Source organism: Pundamilia nyererei, unplaced genomic scaffold (genome assembly GCF_000239375.1).
Source record: "Pundamilia nyererei isolate P.nyererei 1_Seehausen unplaced genomic scaffold, PunNye1.0 scaffold00105, whole genome shotgun sequence".
Taxonomy (NCBI): Eukaryota; Metazoa; Chordata; class Actinopteri; order Cichliformes; family Cichlidae; genus Pundamilia; species Pundamilia nyererei.
Genome location: NW_005187506.1, coordinates 1,750,746 through 1,762,964, shown reverse-complemented (window position 1 = coordinate 1,762,964; position 12,219 = coordinate 1,750,746).

Sequence of the window (12,219 nt, the reverse complement as noted above, 5' to 3'; positions counted from 1 at the left end):
GCAGTGACTCACAACCTCTCCAGACATTTACCTGTAAAGGAAGGTTTGCATGCCTATTTGCTGGCGTTACGCAGACACGCATGTGTGGTGATAAGCTCGGTGAGCGACAAGAGCATTTTTACTCTGCCACACTTTGATGGCTCATCTTTATTGTTGTGCCAGCAGCTGTCGCTCGTCCTCTTAAACGGACACCAGGTGAACCTGTCCTACCAGCTCAATAAGAAAACACATTCCACAGAAGTCAGCTGGTTCCCGGACATCATATTGTTTTATTAACTTCAGGAAACTATGAAATTACCTGTGAACGCTTACCTCATTTCCAGCTCCACAGTGTTCTTCCTGGACTCAGTTTAGCTCCTCCCCCTTACACCAACATTACATTGTTAAGAAGCTACGAACAATTACAACAATTAAACAAATAATGTCAATAATAATTAATTTGTAATCTACCGTTTACAATATGTTAACTATATGCCAAACAGACCAATCACAGTTACTGAGGAGCAACAAAGAGTCAGATTTCTCAGTTTACGGCGTAGGGTCAAACTGTGAGGGTGATGCAGACCGTTTGCTTCCTTTTATGGCCACGCATGAACACTGACGTCTCATTTCTTCAGCCTTGTTCCATCCTTCAAATCACACTGCAGGTTCATTTATGTTTGTGGGTGAAATCTACACCGTGGGTACATCAAACACTTTGAGACTGTAGAAGTAACTTCAATCAACTCACAAATAGAACAGATGAGAGTGCTGCAGCGGTGAAGCTGGATGTTCCCCAAACAGAAGGCGAGTGTCACGATTAGCTTTGATAAGCAGGCAGGATGTAGGACGCAAACACGCGAGGTTAACTGAAAACAGAAGCTTTATTGCTGGACACAATACTAGATTTAAACAAAACCGAAAACAAGGAACTAGAAATAACTATGCGCATGGAGGAAACACACAGCAAAGAGGGAGTACGACGCGACAACGGACAGAGGAAAACACAGGGTTTAAACACACAAGGGAGTAATGAGGGACTAGGAAACACGAGGGAAACACAGCTGAGACTAATCTGACCAGACGAGAGCGGGAGCAAAACGAACACAGGACAACTATCAAAATAAAACAGGAAACAGAAGACAGGCACTTGACAAGAAGACGCAGGAGATGAACGAACACGGAGGCGAGGGTGACTCGACAAGAAACGAGGAACACAGGAACAGCCCACAGAGACTAAACACAGGCTGTGATAAACACTAAGGGAGCACTGTGGCAGAGGAGCTACACAAGGCTGCAAGCTTAAAGTCAAGGAGGCAACAAACAGATGATCTGAAGTAGAGCAAAGACCACAGCTGCACACTCAGGAGGGACTGCAAAACGAGACGCAGGTGGAAACATTTGGAGCGGCACAGACACAAAGTAACCACAAATGAGATTAACAGGATGTAACTTTCATTAAACAGAAAACTTACCAGGTCTCTGGAGAACTTCAAGACATGTTGAAGAGGTCGTTGAGCCATTTAAATCAGCTGTGCTGGATCAAGGACACATCTAAAACCTGCCGGACCTCAAGGCCTGGAGTTGGACACTCCTGGAGGAACGTTTCTACCATCAAAGCGTCTAACAGAAAAAGGAGGCCTGACACAGAACCGTTTTATCAGTTTTAATAAAGCGCTTAATGTGAGCTTAAGGCATTTGAAGCCCAAAACAATAAGAACGGACTTAACTCCGCATATCAGGTTTTTAGAGTGTCTGAGGTGCAGCTCCTCTTTGTGCTCACGTCACTTCGAATGAAAGTTAAATTCTGGGAACTGCTGCGTCTGCACAATTTCTCTGGTTGTACAAAAGAGCTGCAGGCAAAACAGACAGAAGCTGCAGCTAATGCTCAGCACAGGTGAGAGACGTTTGTGCTGGCTGAAAACACACATGTGCATTATAACAACACATTTGGAAAGCATGATGGAAGACGTTTCATCAAAGTACTCTGCAGAATGTCTAAATCTCATGATTTTTATATTTGAATAAAGTACTGCTGCCTGTGGAGCCCGACTATTTCCAGGAATCTCATCATCGCAGTTTCCAGTTTTTATGCAAACCTGAACCACACGGCGTTGTCACTGTCCTCGTCTTTCCCGTGTATTTCTAAAAATATGTTATTCTAAATAAATGTACACGGACACAAAGAGGCATCCACTAAAGTATTTCCAGTATGTAATGCTATTCATACTTTACAGATTTAGACCATTTTTCTTTCTTTAGATTAACTTTATAAATAGAAAATCTGTGATGGATCAATGCAGCTTAAAGGACCAGGTAGAGGAGACCTTTTCTTTTTTTCTTCCTGTTCTAGCTCCTGAGTTTTGATTCTCGGACTTTTACTCTGCCTTTAAACATATGATTTAAACCTTAGACTGTATATCAAAGATGGATATAGACAATATGACATCATCCATTTTTTCAAATTTGACCCTCCTGGCTCCCCCAGTGTTGGTTTTTCACGAGATGCTCAAGTTATTAGCTAGCTAGCTAACTTCCCAGAGTTTAAGTCACCAAAACTGGAGCTCAGGCTTGTTGTCTGTTGGCACGGTTACCTGCTCAGCAGCCATATTATTGGTCAGATATGTGCATTTAAATTAGACTATTGTTACTGAAGAGGGAAAAACTGTGTTTTTGTATCAGGCTGTAGACTTGTAGACTGTAAAGCAGTAAATGTTCCTCCTCAGGTTTGCATCACCAGCATATGTATGAAACCCCGAATGAGACGTTCGCTAACATCCCTCCACATTGTTCTAATGTTCCTGTCTCTATATTATCACTATCACATTATCACCACACAACCTTTGACGTGCCTTCTTGAGAGCTGGAAGAGCTTCAGTGTCGTCTGTCTGAAAAGTACTTTATCTAAATCATTGAACTGGCTTCCTGAATCTGAAGATCCCGACTTTTCATAACAAAGTTGAAGATGCTTCCTAAAAACGGATTCCTGGGAATTTTAAACTGGTCTTCCTCTTTAGTCAGTTTGAAATAGACACTTTGCAGGAGCGACACTAGAGCAGCGTCCTCAGCACAATTCAGTCCACAGGATGCAACGTTTAAGGTTCCACTCTAAACAGACATTTCACTGTGTAACTACTATGCTAACATGCTAACAGCTTCACATCCATGCCACAATAATTGAAGTTATTACTTAAACACACACACACACGGTGTGCTGTAACCTGACTCTGCTGTGAGAAGCAGGAATTCTTTTGGAAAACTGAGTGTTGATGTTGCAGTGCAGGTACGAGGGATCCTCACAAACCTTTGCACCAAAAGGAAAACTCCCAGACGTCACGCTGGAGTCAGAGTTACATAAAGAAAAGGCCGAGGCAGCGACTCTGACACTGTGGCTGAGACAGCGTGAGCATGAGAGTGAAACACTGAGGCAGGAACAATGTGGACGTGAAGGCGGCTCTTCCAAAGCTCTTTGTTAGAAACAGACTGGGCAACATTTCAGAGGGATTAGAGATTTATTAACAATCACGTCTCTTATCCTTTAAACACACACCTCCGGATGATGTAACGCCCATTAATTCATGCGTTTTGTCTAATTAATAGTTAATAGTTTTTCTATAATCAGTTTGTTTTTGACATTGTTTCAAAAAAAACATAAAAACTTTGTTTTTTATGTTTTCATCTCAGCGTTCAGAGCATTAGCTAGCATACAACACCATGTAGTGTGTTCCACTTTGACCTGGTGGGGGCAGTGTTGTCTAAACAAGGTGAAGCCCAAACCCAGGAGCCTGTTTATTCTAGATTATTGGAGTATTTGGTGGCGCCCGAGCAGCATCTTCTGTGAAGATGAAGATGTAGCTGAGAATGTGTGAAGCCAGATAATCTCACAAATTTTCTCGAGAAAGTTTTCAGGAGGCGGAGCCGTGACTTCCAGAGGCTGATGGGAGCTCTTGTTGTATACGCCCTGGGTCTCTCGGTTGCCTCTAACGACCTGCGGACAGATTTCTGTGGGTCAAAGTTTCTGAAAATCCAAAGGATGTGAGACTAAAGCTCACTCCAGTGTCTCAGAGCCTCACCTCTGCTCCAGAGTTTACATTTCCGCCGATCTCGCGCCTCTCGATTTTTGTAACCTGAGCATTGTGCTGCCGACACCACGGCGTGGTTGTGTGCGTGATTCTGTTGGTTTTACCGCCGTTTTAATGACATATCAGCACAGAAGCTCACAGAGTCGCAGATTTCACAGAGAGAGATGCTGCAGCACTTTGAAAAGACCAGACTTTGTGAAAAAAACATGAAAGAAATCTGCAAGTTTGACTTCTTCTTCTTTCGTATAACTGCTGATGTGTTGGCATTGTCTGAGTGGCGACACCTATGGTTCAGGAGAATATTGCGGCGAGCATAAATGGATGTGGGTGTTGATAACGTAGCAATCAATCCAGTCCCACGGTGGGGCTTTAAGGCTGACATCCAAACACCTGACGGGGTTTAAACCTGTGTTCCTGTTCTTTTCATCATGACCACTGGTCAGGGTTGGAACATTAAACAGGTAAATGTTTAACGTTCAACTGTTAAAGAACTCTACCCAAACCAAGAGAGAGCAGTCCACAGTTTCCTACCCTGGAAGCACAGCCTCAGACTTGGAGGTACTCAAATAAAAAGTCTCTTATATGTAATGAAGTCCTTACAGTCAGCATCAGCAGGGCACTCGATTCATGGAGAGATCCGACCCCATGAACTCTTTACTGAGGCTAGAGTTAGCCAGCTGTCACACACAGCCATGTCGAGGGCTGGTCTGTTAACTTCTCTAAACGTTTTTATATTTACTAACTTTATCAGCTAACGGTACAAACTAACCATCACCAGCTCAGAGTCTCAGACAAACATCAGAAATCTGAAAAATCATCAATAACAGACGGATTTCCTGCTGCTGAGCTTTTCAGTGGGCAGTAATGAACGCCGCGTCTTCCTCTTTAGTTCAGAGAGGCTATATGAGGAAATATTCTTACAGTAATTTGCTGGCTGTCAGTGCTGCAGCAGAGGGAGGGGGGGTTCACACACTCCCTCATTCACACTCATTTGGGAACAGCCATTAACACCCACATTGTGCGTTCGCAGCGACGTTCGTGTGCTGCTTCGTTCCACCACACAGGCAGAGTTCCTGCACTGTGCATAACACAGAATCACTGATGATCGTTGCATAATAACAGACAGTTTAAGTGTTTTAATCAGCTCAGGTTGTGACGTTCACAAACTGGACTTGTATCTAGTGGCAACGATACTATTTGCCAATAAAAGCAGTGCTTTGTGTGATAACTAACACCTCGATGTCTAAAGGAAATTCTGAGGTGTCAAGTTTAACCCTTCTGTTTTTCTGACAGAGGTTGGTCTCATGTCTGTGTAAACCTCCCACTCGCTCGTTTTTCAAACGGTCCAAAAGGTTTCTTTTTTATTTCACTTTAAACATAAAGCTTTAAGTAATCGAGAGAGCGAGTTACAAAATGACTGTCCTGAGCTTTTTTAAAGGCTGGAGACTTTCCCTTAAAGGCTATAACTATCTATTGTTCTTAGTTTCAGAATGATTTATTAACAGGTGAGTTCTCTGAGCATTTTCAAACAAGAGGCAGCGCCAAGTGGAAAAAAAATGTTCCAAAACCTGCAGTTCCCCAAATATCCACCAGAGGCTGCAGGCTCCTGCAGTGAGTCAGTCCTCATAAGCTGTGTCCCAAAACCTAGGCCGCATCCTTCAGAGGACCTGGCCTTCGCGGTCAATGGTAACTTTATTGTCCCTGATGGGAAATTGATTCGCAGTATGTCAAAACAAACAACAAACATACAACCAACACATCACGTACACTCATTAAAAAAATACTATAATATAGACCGGGCCCATGTAGACCGGGACCCGTCCCGGTCTACATGGGCCGGGTCCTTCGAAGACTGGGAAGGCCGGAAGTGAGCGGCTGTGAAATGGGACGGTCTAGTCTTCAGATTCGCGTCACCGCTGTCTCTGTTGAGTTTAATAAACTCAGCCGTCTGCTCCTTGCTATCTAAAATATATCAGGACACTGGAGTAAATTCTCGACCATCTCACACTTCTGTTTAGTCAGTTTTCTTCAGCTGTGTGAAAACCCCAGAGGAACCCACCCGAGGGATTAATAAAGTTTTATTTTATCTAATCGAATCTAAACTATTAACTTTGATCTCAGCCAAACCGATTTGCTCCGGTTTTGTGAGTAAAGTTATCTAAGTGACTTATATATCATGTTTAACCTGAGTAGCAAAAGACCACAGGGGTCTGAAAGCGATGTGCCGGGAGTTCCCTGTTCCTTGTCCCTGGCTAGCTATCGAGCTGGTGGGTAACAGGGATGATCTGATATCGTCGTGTTGGTGTTGTTCCAGGTTCAACATTGCAAGTGACCAATTACATTGTTGTGACGTTATTCTTTTGCGCGCCAAGCCATTCGTGCATTTATGAAATTCCAATGTTGCAAGGACAATATCAGTTCTGCTTACCGTTTATTAAAGGGTTACGGTTAGGGTCAAGGTCAGGGTCCGTTAATCGGCGGACAGGGGCGGTTTCTCGCAGCTTAAGTACAGTTTTTTGTTTTACAGCGGTTTTTCCCGAAGTTGCAAAAGTATGATGTCACAACATTTAGGGGTGCAACGATACACAAAATTCACGGTTCGGTTCAATACTTTGGTGTCACGGTTCGATATTTTTTCGATACAAAAAAATGTTCATGCTTTTTTAATTTGTCATTTATTAAAATTATAAATATATATTTTAACTCAAAAGTACAGTTTTTTAATTTAATGTTGCTGAAACAACAAAGTAATAAAAAATTAATCTATCTGATCAAGAAATCACTCATCTTTGGAAAAGAGAGTTTATTACAGAGAAATGGCTCTTTCCAAAATAAAAGCTCTACTATACGCTTCTTCTGGGCTATATTCTCAGCAGCATATTAAACATATCAGGTCCCCATAAGGAGAATCCTGTGCTAACGGCTGTCTAAATGACTCGGGGAAAGGTTTGTAGCATGCTGCTTGTTGTTTTTGTCTGCTTCCACTTGTCTTTGCACTAGGATGATGTCGGAGTAAATGTGCAGTCATATTCGTTGTGTTCCCACTAGTGCTGTCAGCGTTAATCTGAAATGACCTTAACGCCACAACACGACAAATCTTCGTTAACGAGCTACTGCGGATCGCCCCGTGCATGGGGCTGGACGGCGTCAACACGTTAACGAGCTAACTGTGCTAACGCAGTAGTTCCCACCAATCTAATTGAGCATTGCGTGGCACATCCAACATACTGTTTTACTTTAGTCCATGACGCGCTTACCTTCAGGGTCATACTTCAAATGAAGACCAAAATAGTTCCAAAGGCCAGATCTGAATGAGGGTGGGGGAGGTTCAATTTGACATGTTGCAACGAGCTTAGTTTCTGTCTTGTTAGCTTGCGCTGCGCTCAGTGGATCTGCGCTCGACAGTGCAGCCTAGGCGGACTTGTCGAACGCAGATCCACTGAGCACTCAACACAGACAGCATCGTCAGAAGAAAAGTTATTAAAATAAATAAAAAAATTTGCATTGTTCGATACATATGCGTACTGAACCGAAAGCACTGTATCGAACGGTTCAATTTCGATACGAGTAACGTTGCACCCCTAACAACATTGTGATTGGTCACTTGCAATGTTGATCCTGGAACAACATTTAGTATGATGATCTGGGAACAACACCAGCACGACAATATCAGATCGTGCTGGGTGGATAACAGACATCTCCGAAAACATCAGAGCACTTTTACAAATATGTGATGTCTTGATAAACCGAGCAGATATTTGAAGTTTACACAGCTACATTCTTGCCTGAAAATATCTTAAAAGTTTATTTTGTGACCCAGAAAGAGTAATAAGAGTAATATTCAAATTAAGTAGCTGCTTCCTAGGAATTCCACGCTATGAATTCTGGGATAGATTGGGCCACGAAGGACACACCCGACCCATCCTTCAAATTCGGGGGAAATGGACGCATTTGTCAGCTGCGTTTGGAGTAGCCTTTGAATTGGCTGTGACGTAATCGGTCTACAAATGCGGCCTTTGAAGGATGCAGCTGAGGTTTTGGGACACAGCTGTAGACTCCCCTGTTAAAATGCATTAAAAGTTTAATGTAGGAGGATGAATTTTTTGATCCACATGGATACTGAAGTTAGGGGTGTGGCCACTTTCACCAACAGGTGTCTGTACACAGGAAGCAGGAAGTGATGTCAGCTGGGCTTCCCTCCAGGACTTCAGCTCATTAAACTCACCCTCTCTGCTGTGTTGGCACCGTTTGGAGCACGTTTAATGGAATCTTTACTAAAATGATGAGACTCTAGCATTTTATTTCATCAACAGGCTGTTAGCTGAAATGCTAATGTCGAGGCTTCAGTATGTCACCTGTGTATGTTTTAGTGGGACAAAGCTGCAAAAGTTTTTCAGGCTGCCTGCTGTATTTTCCATGTGAACCTGGGAAGACGAGGAACCCGAGAACACAGGAAGTACATCAGCACGTGAGCTCTTTCCCCAACATGTCAGCTCCGTCTATAATTACTAACTCTCGTTTCTGTGTGATCTTCGAGGGAATGTTCCCGGCAGAGCACCGTTAGTGTTTTACAGTGAGCGTCTCCTGCTCGAGCGCTGACAGACTTTCACAGTGTTCGTCCGCCCACAGCTCCGACACTCTGACAGAACGGCATTGATGAAAGCTCGCTGGCAGCGAAAGGTCCCAGCTCGTGCCGCAGAGTGTGAGACTCGAGCTTTGTCAAAAGACAATTTGTTCCTTGTAACAAAAGAAAAAGGCCAAAATTAAAGGTTGAAATTAAAATAAACTTCACAACAGATCCACTGTTGGGACTTCAAGTCTCAGAAGGATGGTGTGAGTAAAACCCACAGTGACACAAGTGTCTGAAACCGAACTCATGAATAGTGCATGTTACAGTATTTCATGTAGTTATTATTCAGCTTCATAAACAAAGAAACCCAGAAACACACAATAAAAAGGAATGACAGCGACGCGACTGAAACAAAGCTGCTTTGTACACGACGCCACAAATCAAAGCAAACATTTATTTTCCCAAACATTAACACCACTTTCTCTCTTACATATTATTTTACAGTTTACATTTCAAGAAGATGATATTCTTGAAATGTTTTTGTGTACTTTAGTCAGAGTCAGAGTAGTGGACAGCTCATCACCACAGTGTTGGAGACAAGTACTGAAACCATCACCTGACTGTAAACAAGTGCTCGCTGACTGAAAAACACATCAAAATCTGCAGTTCCTCTAACGCCCAGCAGAGGCTTCAGCAGTGAGTCAGTCGCCATAGACTCCCGTTTTAAACTTGTGAAACTTTACAGCACAGAGAAACACGTTTACAGCCTGATACAAAGACTGTTTCTTTCCATACATGTGTGCATGTTAACCTCTTTATTGTAACATGTCTAGATTTTAATGTAAACAGTGTTAAAGGTGGACGTTGCAACTGTGACGTCACTCGCTGGTTGGGACGTTCTGAAACCTCGAGCTGAGCGTTCAGCGTCGATGTCTTGATGTTTTGAAACGAGCTGTTGAAGAGAACGGAGTGGATTTAACTGTGAAAGTGGATTTTCATGAGCCAGCGAACAAACCGTGGATACAACGCCTTTCTGACCAGATGAGTCACTGAGCCTATAAACTCATCAGGAAGGTGGTCAGGGCAGACAGCTGCTTTTCCAGCTACAGATACCGCCCCCTGTGGCCATTTAAAAGATTGCAGGTGCAAGGACATAGAGAGTTTTATTGTCAATGTGCAGTTTCTTGCACAGTGAAATTGGGTAGCTGGACCAGAAAGGTGGAAAAGTAAAGAGGGGGAAATATATATATGTATACATATATGTGTGAGTGAACTATATACATGGTGTATGCATAGGAAACATTGAAACAGAAACATTGTGGGGCTGTATACAAGGGCAGTAATATAATAAAGAAAATAAGGGTGGAGGGGCTATGGTCATTTAGGGTGGGGATGGTGATTCCAATGAGACCAAAATATTGCACAATGTACTTGGTGCTACCTTTACCTTCAGAAGCTGTGTCTAATTTTTTTTCTTCATTTTATTTATTTGAATTATGGAATATTTTACCAACTTTTGGGATAAATATATTTTATATCTTGTTTTATTTGGACTTAATAAAGTTTAAACCTAGGGGTGTGGCCTCTTTGATTGATAGGTGTGTGGTGACACAGGTGGCTGTAGCTGCTAGCTGCCTTCTAGGCTTCAACTCAGCTAACTGTCCCTGAACTGTGTTTGTGCTGTTGTCGCATTTTTAATGACGTCATGTGACCAATAATATGGCTGCTGTGAGGTTACTGTACCAACAGACCCGAACTCCAGTTTGATGAACTGAAGGATTTTAATTGGGTGATACTGAGCACTGATCAGAAGGTATCTCTGTCTCTGTAAGGCTCCCAAACAGTATCGCTAACCAAGCTAGCTAACATTCTTTCGTGGCTCGAAGAAAGTTGCATGGTGAAACGAAAAAACCAACCAGACTTCAAAATGAGGACTCCAGAGCAGGAGTGTATATCCATCTTTCACATGGACAAAGCATCCTCTTTCAAAGCCACTGCCTTAGCTGGCAAATTTTAAAGAGCGTGCTCTGCAGTAAACCTGAATGACTTCTTTCTTCTGCTTTGCTTCAGCTCTCTTTCACAAAAGTCAGCCTGCTTGTTCTGACAGACAGACGGACAGACACGTGATGAGGCTGATAATAAACCTCCAAAGAAGAGACAGAGCCGGAGAGGAAGAAGTGACCTTTGCATCTCAGCAGAAAGAAGAAGAAAGAGCCAGCTGATGATCCTCGTATGAGTCAGCAAACGCACTTGTGAGGTATAATCTCCGTGAACGACGGCGGGACAGAAAAGAAAGGGAAGAAAGACAGAACCGGATAAACAAGCTGAGCTCTTCATGAATACCTGTGTGTTAAAAATGTCCAGGCAGTGTTAATGTGATCACAGTAATGAAGCACTTATTAAGCTGTAAGCAAACACCCCCGTCTGACAGCTGCCACGCCAAATAAAAGATGGCGCCACGAAAGACGTGATTATGTCACTTAGCAGACGGCTGGATGAGCGCAGCCTGCAGCCCTCACCTAAATATCCAGGTGCTGATCAGAGAGATTTAGAAATGCTTCATCCGTTTTCTGCAGCTGGTGTTTGATGAATAATTAATGTTTGTGTCCAAATGCTTGAAAATAACCCCCAAATGTTCCGAGCACTAGACGGAGAGACCTGAAAGCTTTGGTGCGTTATTGAAGACTGAATATTATATTTTAAATTAAATCAACATGAACTGATCTCCACTCAGATCGCCCAGAAGATCAGAACACAGACTTCATCTGTTCATCTGTTTGGCTGCAAAACTCCTGAGTTCTTCTTTCGGTTTGTACAAGGTCAGATGGCAGCTGCGTAAATATTTAACTAAAAGCTTCAAAAACCGGACTTCACTAAGCAGCGATGACATCACGTTAGCTACTTGTGTGAACAGATCCCAGTGAGACCTGAATCACCCAGAGAACCCAGGAAACCACTGAAGGACCACTAAAGACCACAGAACCAACCGCTTACCATCCACCATGTCGCCGGCAGCTCTCGTGCAGTTTAACTGTTGAGAGACTTTTATTGTTGATGTTCCAAATGACCAAAAATGTTATTTGAACAAAGCGGTGGACAATAACTGAACCCTCGGGCCTGGAGATCAGTTAGTGACCGATTAAATGTGAATTCCCGAACAGATTGGTTGCCATTGGTTGCTGAAGGTTATTTGCTGTTTCCAGGTGAAACTGCTCGTGCTAAAAGCCCTCCTGCTCTTTGGTTGGTAGCAGGTTGTCACAGTTGTCCGTAGTGTGTATGGAAGACGCCGACTTGTCTGCAAACACTCGCCAACTACTCGCTGAGCGGATGGGAAACGGTGCTATGCAAACTGGACACACAGTGTTCACCTTCAAAGTAAAAGTTGTGTCTCTTGAAATGTGTTGGTTTCAGAATGAGGCCAGCTTTGACTTTGAAGGCAAATGTATTTTATTAAAATGTGGTCTCGTGCCATTGGTCCATTGTCAGACTGACGACTGAAATTGTATAAAACAGTCGCTGGTGGGAAGCTCTGCTGACGGGTGGTTTTCAGAAACATGACGATAAAAATAAACAAAAAGTTCAAGGTTC